The sequence below is a fragment of the Cornus florida genome, unplaced genomic scaffold (genome assembly GCF_030987335.1).
Source record: "Cornus florida cultivar Cherokee Brave unplaced genomic scaffold, ASM3098733v1 CherokeeBrave_3.0.0_Hap2_Chr01, whole genome shotgun sequence".
NCBI classification, from domain to species: Eukaryota; Viridiplantae; Streptophyta; class Magnoliopsida; order Cornales; family Cornaceae; genus Cornus; species Cornus florida.
The window spans coordinates 72,899,036-72,913,889 of record NW_026775571.1 but is presented as its reverse complement, the minus strand read 5'-3'; the positions used below and the strand labels follow the sequence as shown (position 1 = coordinate 72,913,889).

Here is a 14,854-nt window from a genome sequence, read left to right as displayed (position 1 = left end):
ACATTTTCGTAAATCAGAATCCTTCAAATATAAATCAAATTTTTGTGACTTTCTAAAATCTCTAAAAAAATATTTCATTCATGTTTATTATGTCATTTCAACCAATGTTAAAATCAACATCAATCCTATTTGTAACTAATTTCTCTCCCTCTTAGCAATGTTATTTTCACCCTAGTTTTTGAGTAAAACAAAATCCTTCAACAACAAAAAAAATTTGTTGTCTCTCTTTAGTTATTTAATTTTAACCAAATTTGTAATTAACATTAACTGAATTTAGCATATAAGTAACTACTTCACACTTGCTCATTATATTTTAATTATGATTTATAACATCAAGATTTTTCAAATTCACTCGAGTCCTTTTATAGTCCATTTGGGATTGCTTTTGAATCGCTTAAAAGTGTTTTTATTTTTTTTTAAAATGTATTTGAATGTATTTGGTAACCAGTAATAACTTTTAATAGTTATTAATTTTAGCTCATAGAGTTCTTGAATGAAGCTAAAATTTGTAACTTTTCAAATTGCGTTTTAGTAGAGGTTCCATATTTTAGATAACAATTTTTTATAGATAATTTAATCCATTTTAATTTTTTACAAAATAAGTTCACCCCCTTTTATTAAGTTTATATTATTTATATAATAACATTTTATTAAAGGATATTATTGTAAAGTAATAATAATTGTTAAAAGAGCATAACTACACGGAGTGAACTAGTTCAAATATTGTTAATGTTACTAACAAATAACGGTGATAATAAAATCACTATTAGAAGAAGTTACGTACTAAATTATGTTGTAACAAATTAAAATTTTGGTTGAAAGAGCATAATTACGAGCAAGTGACTTCTTAATGTGAAAAGTTTAATATAATATCTTATTGTCATCATATATATTCATTCTTTTTTATGCTTCTGGATGATAATTTGGTTGGTATTATTATTATTACTAATATTTTTGTTCTTATTTTGTTTTTTGTTCGGATAAAATAAAAAATAAAAAAAATAAAAACCATTTGAACTATTGCTATTTTTTTACGCAATGGATAACCTTTTAACATGTCAACCATGTTTGTTACACAATGTCCATCATTCAGAGGTTTTAACGTCCACCAAGTTTATTCATAAACTAGTTTAGATGTGCTCTGCTCATCGTTTACCCCTTGAATTCCAAAATCGAAATGCAATTGTAGCTTCTGTCCAAATACACGCTCCTATTGACATAGAAAGTCACCAAGTCTCGCTGATAATTGATGCTTACATTGTAAAGACAAAGAAACAAAAGAGAGAAAATATAAGTGAACAAGGAGCCAAAATAGGAAGTAAATCCATTTGTCAAAAAAACTATCAATTTTCTAGCAATTCTGTTGAACAATTTATAAATGTTCAATTAAAAAACCTAGCACTTGATAACGATTTTTTATAGATAATTTAGTCCATTTTAATTTTTTACAAAATAAGTTCACCCCCGTCTTTTATTAAGTTGATATTATCTATATAATAACATTTTATTAAAGGATATTATTGTAAAGTTAACAATAATTGTTAAAAGAGCATAACTACATGGAGAGTGAACTTTTTCAAATATTGTTGATGTTACTAACAAACAACGGTGATAATAAAATCACCATATGAAGAAGTTACGTACCAAAATAAGTTGATATAAGTTAAAAACTTGGTTGAAAGAATATAACTACGAGTGGGTTACTTCTTAATGTGAAAAGTTTAATAGAATATCTTATTGTCATCATATATACATTCTTTTATATACATTCTTTTTTATACTTCTGGATGATAATTTGGTTGGTATTATTATTATTATTATTATTATTATTATTATTACTATTTTTTTTATTCTTATTGTATTTTGTACGGATTAAAAAAAAAAAAAAAAAACAATTTGAACTATTGCTATTTTTTTACGCAATGGATAATCTTTTAACTTGTCAACCATGCTTGTTACACATTGTCCACCATTCAGAAATTTTAACGTCCACCATGTTTATTCATAAACTAGTTTGGAAGTGCTCTGCTCATTGTTTACCCCTTAAACTCCAAAATCGAAATATAATTGTAGCTTCTGTCCAAATACACGCTCCTATTGACATAGAAAGTCGCCAAGTCTAGCTGCTAATTGATGCTTACATTGTAAAGACAGAGAAACAAAAGAGAGAAAATATAAGTGAACAAGGAGCCAAACAACGAGTACTATATAAAATTACAATAGTAAATTTGTGAGAAATATTTCGAAGTTCAGATTGACAAGAAGGCTTGCATTTAGTTGTTCTAGTAAAACAAGTGCAACTAAGTACTTTTATATAATGTGGGATCTGCCCATCCTGGGTGCATTGCATGGAAATCTGCGCACTGACAAAATTGCGACTACGTTTTGTTTGAAAAATCATAGCATGATCAGTTACTGAGAAATATTTAGGGTCGAAAAAGAAATTTAATAATGAGGATAGTTTCGTGACATTTTATAAATTAATTAATTGAATTAAATAATTAAGAGCACACGACATTTGAAACCATCGATGTCAATGCAATTTACCCGATTTCGTTTAGTTTCACGTGATTGATTTTGCTTTAATTTTTTCACACACACATATATATAGTAGTGTAAATGCTTCTCGAATTTGTACCCTTGACAACATTATCCTGTATAAGCAATTTATGTACACTAAAAAGAGATGCTGTACCCTTGACAACATTATCCTGTATAAGCAATTTATGTACACTAAGGTAAATGTCAATGCAATTTACCCGATTTCGTTTAGTTTCACGTGATTGATTTTGCTTTAATTTTTTCACACACACATATATATAGTAGTGTAAATGCTTCTCGAATTTGTACCCTTGACAACATTATCCTGTATAAGCAATTTATGTACACTAAAAAGAGATGCTGTACCCTTGACAACATTATCCTGTATAAGCAATTTATGTACACTAAGGTAAATGTCAATGCAATTTACCCGATTTCGTTTAGTTTCACGTGATTGATTTTGCTTTAATTTTTTCACACACACATATATATAGTAGTGTAAATGCTTCTCGAATTTGTACCCTTGACAACATTATCCTGTATAAGCAATTTATGTACACTAAAAAGAGATGCTGTACCCTTGACAACATTATCCTGTATAAGCAATTTATGTACACTAAGGTAATTTTTTCACACACACATATATATAGTAGTGTAAATGCTTCTCGAATTTGTACCCTTGACAACATTATCCTGTATAAGCAATTTATGTACACTAAGGTATCATCCAAACATTGCTCATCCAACGGCAACGCCCAATATTGACAAAAGGTCTTCTAGACTCTCCTCCCAATCGGCTTAGTAAGTTTGGAAGTAGAAGCACAACTTGTCCAGAGAAACCACCTGGCTTCCTCATAAAAGAGATGCTGTATAACAAAAAGCAAGATTCAATGTCTCACAAAGTGCAAATACAAATAGCTCTCCATATATGCCGACAAATATGGAGAATAAAGAACTTTACCAGTAATTCCTTTGCAAGGAGTTGTTCTTCATAGCTGCTAAATTCTTCACCTCTTGACTGTTTAAAAAGAAAAAAGAGAATAAAATTAAATTCTTCTACATTTGGCATTCAGGCGAGCACAAGGACCCAACAATATGCAAGTCCCAGCAACACATACGCATGTAGCAAAATTTGAAATGAAAGATCTTTCTGATAGAGTCTTTAAAGGTCTCTGAAGTCATATTATACCACCGCATTCTTTTACAAGGTTGATATATTTGGGAGCTAAGAAGCAGACACTTCTGATCGTACAAGTTAGGGGCAACCACACTTTTCAAACACTCCCAGACGTGTAAGACACCATCTTGGACGTGTTGAACAATTAAACAATATTTTTTTTAATCTCAAATATATGGCTGACACTTCCAAGTAAACCTAGGACGTTAGCTATAATGTTTTATAAATGTCCTCCAGAATTTTAAATCAGAAGTGTTTTGTCTAGAAAAAAGGCATCTCAACATTAAATTTCATCTTTGTAGAACTTTTTACCTACTGAGAAATTCCAGTTTTGCCTTTCATCACATTGCTCTTCATATTGGAGATACTGCTACCAGGTCCACCTACAACCATTTTTAAAATGTAAAACAATTAAAGATACAAAATGCATCCACTTCAGTGTCTTAGCCTATGCAAGGTGCTGTTAATTGTCTACATTCATATAATGGAGTACTGGACTCCAACGAACCAAGGGACTCAACAGGAAACAAAAAGTATACCTCCATAGAAGCTTCTTTTACTGCTTGAAGGTGGAAAGTTGGTGCAAATCTGAACTTGACGACTTTGCTTCCCTGCAAGAATTAAGCAATTGTTAAGAATTTCAATATAAACAAGGCACCAAAACTTTGAATCTATTTGAAGAAACAGCATCTGAGACCATGACGTGACAGTAGAATATGATCTGGAGAGCATTTTGTTTATTAAATGGGAGACTGATAATTTTATCAATGGAATATGACTGGACAAAATTTTTTATTAATACAAGGCACACCAACAAATTTAAAAATTTTCCTAAAGTGTGTCAAACACGTGTTTTATGGAGATGGCCAAGATGTGTCAAACACGTGTCCTAAAGTGTCTGAGAAGTGTTAATGTCAGACGGACACATGTCTAACAATGATACGGCTCCTTAATAAAAGTGTCCATGCTTCTTGTAAGTCTGTTACCTCTCATAGATTCTTCTTTACTTCTATTTCTCAGTTAAATGGTAATCTGACGTGTGCATTTAAGGTTTCTAAGGAAATAACTAAATTAGATTATAAAGATCTTACGAGCATCTTCCTTCTTATATAGTTCCTTGATTCGATCAAATGACTTTTGTTGAGCCGCCTCCAAGTCTCTTGTCTTTGCCTGGAAGTAAATCACCCAATTGTTAAAAAGCAGTTCATTTACAAGCAAACTCCATCTAAAAATTCTTAGTGAATTGAAAATGCAATTACCTAAATACAATCAAGAAATAGAAAAGATTAGAACTGTGGATAACTTAAGATAAAGGGAAATAACAAAAAAATGGTTACCTCATACAATTGTTTCCATTTAAATGACACTCTACTCTGTTTCATCCACCCAACTACAAGATCGGTACTCTTGGCACCAAATTGTTTCTCATAAAACTTCTTCCACAATTTATTAGTTACTGGGCTAAGATCTCTTCCCTGCATTTCAAATAAATATGTAATTAAACATTCCAAGAACATTTCAACCATGTTATACTAATTTAATGATTAATGAAGAAGATAGTTTGTCTTACTTCTGCCGAATTCTCGACATGCATCAACTGATCAAATGTACAGTGTGGTAAAATGCGCCCAAGGAGATGTATATCTGTTTCCCCAACATCCCAACATTATTTACTGCAGTTTGAACACATAGATCAAGCAAACATGGAACTTTCCTCTTTCCGTCATATTTTCTTTTGAGCACGTGGAATTCCCCGATCTCACCTCGTCCGATATCCTATTGCAACTAGAAATGAGGAAATACAATCAAATTTCACAGAAAGAACTAGAAATATTTATAAAGAAAGAGGGGGAAAAATCCCATGTAGTGTGTTCATGTATCTGTTTCATGTATGTCTCTAAGGCTGCGTCTGGATACACGAGAGAAAAGAAAAGAAAAGATTAGGAGAGAAAGGAAATAATAGCTATAATTTATATTCATGTTTGGAGGCTCATTATTAAAAATACAAACTGTGATCTCGTATCAAAAATGCGTCGTATCATCATAAAAAGAAAGTATACCTTTCCAACAACGAAGAGAGGGAGAGAGCGAACCTTACCTAATCAAATATGGATATATTAAAAGGAAATCCTAATTAAGTCAAGTATTTCATCTTGTCAGGAATAAATTATAAGGATTTTATATAATACAAGTAATTCAAAAAGGGTAATTCAATATTTCCAAATTACAAGTAATTCAAGCATTGAAAACAAACTATTTTATTTAAACTAGATACAAAAGGGTAATATAGTAATTTGATTATTACCCTTTCCTTTCTTTTCTCTCCTCTATTTTATCCAAACAATAATATTATGCTTTCCTTTCTTTTTTCTCCTATCTATCCAAACATGAATATAAATTATAGCTACTATTTCCTTTCTTTTCCTTTCTCTCCTAATCCTTTCTTTTCTTTTCTCTCCTGTGTATCCAAACGAAGCGTAAGCCAACTGACCCCTTTCCTAAATTCCTACTTGCCTTTTCAACACCAATCTGGGTTTCAAACTAAATGTCGGTCATTAACAGAACAATGGCATGTGACTGATTTTTCTTTCTTGAAATATTCTAATCAACCAAATCAACTCATAGCTTAAAAGAATAACATAAAAAATCAGGAATTTTTTTTTCAATCCACATATACATTGTAGATTGAATTCAAGAAGCCAATTCGACCATGACCAGCGCTTTTACACATAAAGGATGTGTGTGTGTGTGCACGCGCACGCGTGTGTGAGGTTATAGAGCTTACCAACTCGTGATCGGAAATAGAAATCGGAGAGGCCCGCCGGAGATGAGGCCCGCCGGAGATGACGACGACAACGGACTTGTGTGTGTGTGAAATCGGAGAGGCCCGCCGGAGATGACGACGACAACGGACTTGTGTGTGTGTGTGTGTGTGTGTGAAATCGGAGAGGCCCGCCGGAGATGACGACGACAACGGACTTGTGCGTGCGTGCATGGGTGTGTGTGTGTGTGTGTGTGTGATATAATCAAAGAATCAAGTTCTTCACAGGTTTTGCGATGGATCGATGATAGGCATTCGAGGAGGTCGTGGGGGAGGGAAGAGATGGTTTGGTCCTCCATCGACGCTTTATCGGTGGTGGTAGGGTGGAGTGAGGTGGGTGTGATATAATCAAAGAATCAAGTTCTTCACAGGTTTTGCGATGGATCGATGATAGGCATTCGAGGAGATCGTGGGGGAGGGAAGAGATGGTTTGGTCCTCCATCGACGCTTTATCGGTGGTGGTAGGGTGGAGTGAGGTGGTGACCCACGGTGGTTGTGGTGGATGCCTTCTGGTTTGGGAAACATGATTTCACGAGCCATGAGAATTGCCGAGAACAATCTGGGCCAAGCGAAAGTGGTGCTCTGCGTCTGGTGCCTGAAAAGTAGGGCTACAACTCAGGTGGGTTGGACACTTAACTCAGGCTCAGCCCAACGTACAAATCTTCAGCCCAAGCCCAGGGATAATTTCACCTAGTGAGCCCAAGCCAAGCCCATACTTAATTTTTAAAATGCGGGCTGAACTCGGGTTCTTAATTCGAGTAATATTTTCGGGTTTTCTTGGGCTTTTAAGTCGGGCTCTCAATTTTTCTTAGTGGGAGTAGCCTATATTTTGACAATAATATCAATATGTTGCCTAGTAATAAATTAGTCCAAAACATCATAAAAAATTGTTGGTCTAACTCCATGCTCCTCTCAATCTCCATGCTCCTCAACATTCATCCTCCAATCTCCATGTTCCTCATTCCTACAAAAGGGATATGACAGTAGCAAATTATAGATAACTTGTAAAAAAAAAAAAAAAAAAAAAAAAAACATGAAATATAAAAATTATTTGTCAGAACTTTCTCATATACGCATAATTGATAATATTACCCCTTAATTTTGCTAGATGACTCTAAACTGGTGCAAGCTCCAGGTTCTCCAACTTTAATTGTCAAAACTATCTCATATAGTCATATACACATAATTGATAAGCACCTAAGAAAATCACTTATTACGATCTCAGTTAAAGTTAAGCACCTAAGAACATACAATCTTAGTGATCTTTCTTTCTTTGCCAATTTAAAACTCCTAGAAAATCTTGGGTAAGTTTTTTTAGAAATTTTTTTTAGCTCTCAGAGACCTGAAAAATAAATAATTAATTAATTAGTGCACTCAAAAATTTGCTCCTTTAATTGACAATTTTCTAAACATTTTTCTCTATATGGTTCCTGAAAACATAAAAAATCTCAGACTGAAATTTGCATAAAAGGATCCAATTTCATAAAAGTCATATATGGTTCCTGAAAACTACTTTATTCGCAGAACTTTACTGAGCTGTTGCCATACCAGACTTCTAGTCATAATAACAACTCAGGAAACCATATTATTATTGAAAAACTTCAGTTGCCTCTTCATCATCACATTGTTTATGGAATTGCATCAATGGATTCAACTCATTGAAACAAAAAATAAATAAATAATCTACAGTACCTACCGATGTGACAGCAGACGATGACGAAGGACGGCAGGACAGAGGACGGTGGCGATTAGGGGTTGGAGATCTGGATCTGGAAACTGAAAGATATGGGTTTTGATTTTTTGAACAATCTGAAATAAATAAAATAAAATAAAAATTACAAAACACGAATTACAGTCTTGCCTTGATTAGTTGATTTAGAAAAAAATAATAAAAAATTAAAACAAAACCCATGCATACAAGTTAGCAGTTGCAAAGAGAGAGAGAGCTTTCTTATGAGAATCTGAATTCGCTCTTTCTTCTCTCTTTCCTTGTCAGCGAACGGCGAATCCGATCTGGAACAACGGGCGATGGAAACTGAGAAGAGGGGCGGCGGACTTTTTTTTTGGGAAGTTAGGAGAGGCGGACTAAAGGCAGTAAGGAACCTAGGGTTTCTATATAAAATATATATTGCCAAAAATATATATATAATATAGGTTTCTATATAAAATATATATTGCCAAAAATATATATATAATATATTTCTTTCTTTCCTGATTTTTATTTCATGTTTTTCTTAAGTTCCTTAATAATACAATAATAAGTTTTTATTTTTATTGTGTATATATATAATTAACCAATGTTTCAGTTTTGAATTTTTTTTGTTGATATATGTTTTCATTGTGACATGCAATATTTGTTAGGGGATACTATATATTTATATATATATATGGAGTCCTACTATTTGTCTCGATAAATAAAAATTTACTACTTCACATAATTTAAGTGGCTATGCGTGTGTTAAGTATAATAAGACCTATTTAAAAATAGAAGATAATTAAATATTTAGAAAGTTCTTCTTTCTATATTTTATCTTAATTTACTGTCTTTGTTTTCTATTAAAATTTCAATCACTATGTATATCAAATTATATATATATTTATTTTATGTATACATCACATTACATATCTGTAAGGACTCTTTATATATAATTAGATTGTGTATCCCTTTTGTTTACATGTAAAAGATTGTATTTTTAATCATTAATATACATTTATTACTTTGATAGACATTGATATATATATTTGTTTTATGTATACATCACATTGCATATCTATAAGGAGTATAATTAGATTGTGTATCCCTTCCGTTTATATGTAAAAGATTGTGTCTTTGATCATTAATATGCATCTATTGCTTTGATAGACATTGATATATATATTTGTTTTATGTGTACATCACATTGCATATCTCCCTTTCGTTTATACTTTATATGTAAAAGATTGCGTCTTTGATCATTAATATACATCTATTACTTTGATAAGGCATTAGTGATTAAAACTAATGATCTGATTATCTAACACTCACAAACCAAAAAAAAAAAAAAAAACAAAAAGAGAAATTAAAAAAAAAAATGCAAAGTATTGAAAAATTATAAAAACATTGTAGTTTTTGTATAGGAATTTCTCTAATAATGAGTCAATAATGCAAATATTAAAATCGTCAATAATATCAATTTCAGTAGAGAAATTCCTCTAATAATGATTAATGAGTCAATAATTCCTATTTAAAATAAAAAAAAAATTGGTATTTTTTTATGGCCGTAAAAAAAAAAATTTATTCAATAGAAATAACTTTTTTATTTTTTGAATCTTATCAAAAGAGACAATTTATTCAATACAAATAATTTTTTTTTGAATCATATTTTTTCATATATATATATATGTTTTTTGAATCTTGACAAAAGATATAATTTCTTCAATAAATAAAAATTTTTGGAGTGTTTTTCTTCCATTTTTTTCAAATGTTTACTTTCTTTTGTCCGGTCAAAAGAGGCAATTTATTCAATAATTCCTCTAATAATAATTAATGAGTCAATAATTGGTATTTTTCTATGGCCGTAAAAAGAAATAATTTATTCAATAAAAATAACTTTTTTATTTTTTGAATCTCATCAAAAGAGATAATTTATTCAATATAGATAATTTTTTTTTGAATCATCTTTTTTCATATATATATGTTTTTTGAATCTTCACAAAAGATATAATTTATTGAATAAATAAAAAATTTTGGTGTGTTTTTCTTCCATTTTTTAAAAATGTTTTCTTTCTTTTTTTTTTTGTTCGCTCAAAAGAAGCAGTTTATTCAACATTATATATATATATATTTATATTTATATTTTGGTCCTGTAAAAAAAATTTATTTTATTTTTTTGTTTTATCAAAATAAACCTAAAATATTAAATATTAGATATAAGGAGAGAAAATTTGAAAGGATTGTTGTGTCATTTAAAAAGTAATAATTATTTAATTGTAAAGTTAAAGTTATCATTGACGTATCATTTAAGATTCTGCAAATATGGCCTTCCTTATAATTTTATATATTTTACTAAACAAAAGACTTTACAAGGACTGTTGGAGTAGAAATGGTAGTACTTGATTTTTTCTTCTAAATGGTCCAGGGTTCAAAGCTCTTTAAACCCAATAGTTTCTTATATTTTGTGGGAAGTAGCAGTTGTTTGAACGTGACAGGTTGGGTGGGCTTATGAGACCGGCTTGATGTTCGGTTGAACGGGCTTTAGCATTTCGGGTGGGTTAGGGTTAGGTTTCGGGCTTCATAACATATATATCCGAGCCCGACCCGAATTGAATTCGGGCTCAATAAACTGAGCCCAGGCCCAGAACAAAAAATCATTGTCCAAGCCCATAAAAATGCGGGTTGGGTTCGGATAAATTCGGGCTGACCAAGCTGAAAAGTTGGTAGTATTTTATGAAGGTTTGATAGGTTTTTAAATTATTTGAAATTATTTTATGAAGTTTTGTTCACGGTGGGTGAACAAAACTAAATCAAGCCCTAAACTAGGATTAAGGGTGCGCTGATGTGGCCAAAGTTGAGCCATGAGAAATTGGAGAGCACTAACAGTGGAATGCACTGAATCCAGCTCCGGTAATGGGGCAAGCAAGCTTTTTGTTCTTGGCCAGATATATTGGCAGTCACTCTCACGCATGCATGAAGTTTGTAGTTTATGTGAAACCAAGGGAAAGTATCATACTGGTATTATTTTTGTATTTTAATTATTATCAATATCATATATCTTTTAATATAAAATAAATAAGGTTACTTGTAGTTCAAACCCAAGTCACATGATTCGTGTGTATAGAGTGTCACTCTGAGCTCCGAACGTGGGTGTGACTGCAATTCGCGAATTCAAGTTTTTCAATTCGTTAATTCATATTTGAAATTCCCAAATTCATATTTCAAGTTCGCATATGGAGAAGTAGACAGTTTTTTGCATCTGAAGAGAGGAAGAAGAAGAAGAATGATTTTCGCAGGCTTGGCAAAGCTTGAGATACATAGATACATCTGAAATCGCCCTAATTGATTGTGGAATAGTAGAAAATCATCGGCCTCCACCTTGACCACCAGATTGATCCGTCCTCTTCTGACCATGGCTTGTCGCATGTCAAGTTTGATATATCCCGCCGTTGTGCCGGAGCCTCAGTTGAGGTTGAGTGATTTGTTACGCAAATGTATTTAGATGATATTTTATTGGGCCGTTTGGGCTATTGTTTTTAGGCCTTCATTGTTGGCCTTGTTTTGTACCAAATGTATTGTCCCAGTGACCCAATATATAGTTGTCCATCTATCAATAAAATTGCATGACCTTCCTAAAAACATATATATATATATATATGTTCAGTATACAATAATATATTTGAAATACAATAGCAATAAAAAAATATTTATTAAATTAATATAATCATATTTCACATAAAGTAAATATATAAACATAAAAATATATAATATACAGACGATCTCGCTTTCAAAAAATTTAGACTTTGACGTTTTTTATCTCTCGCTTTCGCTCCCGCTCTCGCACTTGCTTCCGCTTTGTATGACTTAGGTTCAAACACATTTTTAATTATATACGCAAAAAACTTTATAAGTGTGTAGGTCCATCCGCTCTCACCAAATTTTAGATTTTGCCGCTTTTGCGTTTCTATTTTCGCTATCGCTCCCGCTTTGTGTGACTTAGGACATGAGTGTAACGGAACCATAGTTATGAGTCTGGGGCCTACCACAACAGCCCACACCTCACGTTATCGATTAATTGTTGACTCTCAACAAGTTTATAATTTTTTTTATTTTTTGAAAAAAGGTTTAAAATCCATCATTTTTTGAACAATAATTATTTTATTATTATTTTTTTTCATATTTATCTTCCATAGCTTTAATTTGAGTTTGCTGACTTCACTAACAAAGCTCCAGGAGAGTGGCTGGACAGGGCTGCTATTGGGATTAGTTTTAGGTCCAATGTTCAACTTTGATTCTGCTTTTCATCCCCAGCATGAGTGCCTCTATAAATTCACTACTTGTATTCCTAAATTCGCTCTGTTAATTTGTTCTCAGGGAAATAATAATAATAATAATAATTTGTTCGAATTTTTCACCTTGTGAATGTCTCAACAAAAATATGCAATTTGGTGATTGACGGTAACTATGGAAGTAAACCGGAAAGAAAAGAATAAAAAATATTGAGTTAGGATGGGGATCTGCTGGATTGAATTGTCATAATTATCTCATGGTTCTAACCAATAATCTTGTAATTAACAAATTTATGACGGGTTTTAAAGTATGCAATCAAATAATTTTACCATCACATTTAACTATTGAAAGAATCAGAGGTAGGTACAGTGTCTCGGGGAATTATAGAGCTTCTCCTATGGTCAAATTTTCCGACCATGAAAAGTCCGAAAATAACTGTCTCTAAAAGTTGGACCAGAGTAAACATTTTCTTTAAATTCATTGAATGTGAGTTCCAAAAATAACTGTCTGTCTGGAGTAATAGTTTGTCTTGGACCAAATAAAAGTTGGAAGTTCCTTTCTCAAGATAACATTGTTATCAATGATTGAATTTGAGGTAGATTCGTTTTTTAGGGAATCGTGACTCTCACAAATTGAAACACAACATTTTCTTTGGACGAAAATAGTAGTTACTAAAAAAATTTATATAGTTAATTAGTGGTTCTATATAATCTCAATTTGGTTACGACCCATCTGACCTAGGGGCGACTCAATATAATTGGAGGAGGTCTTAGGCGAAAATAATTAAAGTGGCCTTTAATATTTAAAATATTAATATAATATATTAGTTAATAATTTTTATTTAAAAATCATTGTTCTTGTTTTTTGAAATGCAAAGTTACTAATTAGATCACTTGATTATTCATTTAATGGTTTTTCACCTAAATTGTTTGTTACATTTGATTATTAGTTGTAATATATTTATCAATAATATTTTTCTAAGATTGAATTAATTTATCTATTTTTTTCCTTTTAAAAAGTTCACAACAAAATATACATTTTATACAATAACAAATATCTAATGAGAAGAGATAAGCATAAAAATAATAATAAAGAAACAAAAATTAGAATTTCAATAAAAATGTAGATAATTAAGGAAAAATTAAGAATGACATTAAAAATAATAGGGTTAATTACAATGACACCCCTTGAGGTTTGCCCTATTGACAGCCATATACAACTTAGTTGTTTTTTAGACAAAGACACCCCCTTAAGTTTAATAAAGTTAACAAAGACACCCCAATGGTCCTTGCACAAGGTGAAATGACATTATTGTCCTTTGACATATTCTATTACCAATTTATCTAATACAATTATTTTTTTTATTGACCAAAATATCCTATCACCACCCCCAATCACCATCACGCCACTACCATCAGCCCCACTATCACAGGGTCGACCATCACCCACAAGAAAACAAACAACCTCCCCCACCATCACCCAAAATCACAACCACGACCCATCACTGGCAGCTCCACCACCGTCACCCCCCACAATTACCCACAAGAAAATAGACAACCTCCCCACCATCACCTACGGTCCCACAATCACAACCACCACCCATCATTGCCATCTCCACCACCGCCCATCCCTTCTTTATCACTATCCACCCACCATCGCAGCCTCCACCCCACAACCACCACCCACAACCTTCACCATCTACAACCAAGAAAAAACCCTAACCCAATCTCACCAAATCCAATCCAAAAATTGTAAAACCCAATCGCAAAACCCAATCCAATAATAGTGGCTGAGAGTGTCCGAAAATTTCACCGCTTCGAATCACCATCCGATGACAACACAACACAACAAATCCAACCCAATTTTGCCCGATCTGAAGTGTTACACCCCAAAACAACATCGTCGGGCTCAAGGTGACCTCATCGCCTTTGCTAATGACTTCACCGGCCAAGCTAGTTATCACCGCTGATGATGGCCCGAGCAAGTTGTTGGACCACACACTCAAAGCTTCGATGTCATTCGAACGGTGCGCCATCGACGGCAAGCCGAGCCTTGACCTGGGGATGAACTTGCACGTAGTGGTGGCGATTTTATGTAGTTAGTGAGGTTTGAGGAGCCGATTCCGATGTTGCAGAGGGTGATTAAGGTTTTAGATGTACCAATTTTGTTTAGGTATCGACCTATTTTAGCATGGTGGGGGTTGTGGCGGGGAGTGGTAGCCGTCGTGGTTGGGGAAGTTGTGATACCCCTCGATTCTAGAGCCACGGGTGATCAAGTCCGAGCACAAATCTGAGGGATATCAGATAATTAATATGTAACCAAGCAAGAATAA

General features: G+C 32.6%; 1 pseudogene; it reads right to left on the bottom strand.

Annotated features, from left to right (window-relative positions):
• Window positions 1-3,005: 3,005 nt before the first annotated feature.
• LOC132274586 (uncharacterized) lies at window positions 3,006-14,557 on the bottom strand (annotated as a pseudogene).
• Between the last annotated feature and the right edge of the window lie 297 nt (window positions 14,558-14,854).